Source organism: Leptonychotes weddellii, unplaced genomic scaffold (genome assembly GCF_054177405.1).
Source record: "Leptonychotes weddellii isolate Sample4059 unplaced genomic scaffold, ASM5417740v2 HiC_scaffold_7393, whole genome shotgun sequence".
NCBI classification, from domain to species: Eukaryota; Metazoa; Chordata; class Mammalia; order Carnivora; family Phocidae; genus Leptonychotes; species Leptonychotes weddellii.
Window position 1 is genome coordinate 1 of NW_028043812.1, and position 1,193 is coordinate 1,193.

General features: G+C 28.9%; 1 non-coding gene across 1 annotated transcript; it reads right to left on the minus strand.

Moving 5' to 3' along the window:
- Positions 1-543: 543 nt before the first annotated feature.
- LOC115943308 (U6 spliceosomal RNA) lies at positions 544-649 on the minus strand. Its single transcript, XR_004077900.1, has one exon. It is a non-coding gene; the product is annotated as a U6 spliceosomal RNA (small nuclear RNA).
- Positions 650-1,193: the final 544 nt, after the last annotated feature.

The following is a 1,193-nucleotide window of genomic DNA, read 5'->3' on the forward strand; positions in this document are numbered from 1 at the left end:
GGTGTTGTGCACGAACAATGAATCATGGAACACTTCATCTAGAACTAATGATGTAATGTATGGGGATTAACATAAGAATAAAAAAAATAAAAAAATAAAAACATTAAACAGTAAAAAAAAAAAAAAAAATGATAACAATGCATTGTAAAACCTCCGGAAGGAAAGGAGAATGTTTTGTGGACTATTTGTTTTATTGTGTGTATGTGGCAGTTTTAAATTATTAGTTTTTAAAATCAGTATTTTTTAATTTTTATTTTATTATGTTATGTTAATCACCATACATTACATCATTAGTTTTTGATGTAGTGTTCCATGATTCATTGTTTGCATATAACACCCAGTGCTCCATTCAAAATGTGCCCTCTTTTAAAATCAGTACTTTTTAATGGAAACAACTCGACCAAAAATCTGTTACAGAATTTTGAGATGCATTAAATCAAAAGTTTAATGAGAAAAAAATGCATTTGGAGCACAAAAGAGAACTATTCAACCTGAGGAGATCAAAGGAGGTGGCATTTCATCTAGTCTTTAAAGATGAGTAGGATAAATATGAAGACTGTTTTATAAATGTACATGCCTTGTAGAGGGGCCATGCAAATCTTTCTCTGCATCACTCCAATTTCAGTATGTGTGTTGCTGGAAAAAACACGAAATCAAAACTAGCTTGAGAATCTCCTAATGTTCAAAGCAGAAAAAGACCAATAAGAATATGTGAGATAAACATTGTATTTCTAGTTATCTATTATATTCCATGGTACACAGATCAGATAGTTTAGTATAAACTGCATATATACATATATATATATACATATATATATATATAATATTGACCATTAGCCAATTTTAAAGTCTATTGAGTATTAGTTTGTTGAACATTAGCTAGAATATTAAGATAGCAATAACAGTGGATTTATTCTATAAGAAAATAGTATTTGCCTTTTATTTCAACTTGCAAAATCCTGCTTTCCTCCTAACGGATAATACTAATAGGTGTATATTACTTTTGTCATATAAATTTAATGCAAAACCTTATAAGAGGCAGAATTTTTACTATATGGAATGGGAGAAAATAGTATTATAGGACAAAATATTAAGTGTGCGTGTATAATGTTATTCTCCTGACTATAATTTAACCCTGAGAAAAAATATTAGAGCTTGGTTCTGAACAAAAGAATCTCTCACAGGTTATCAGT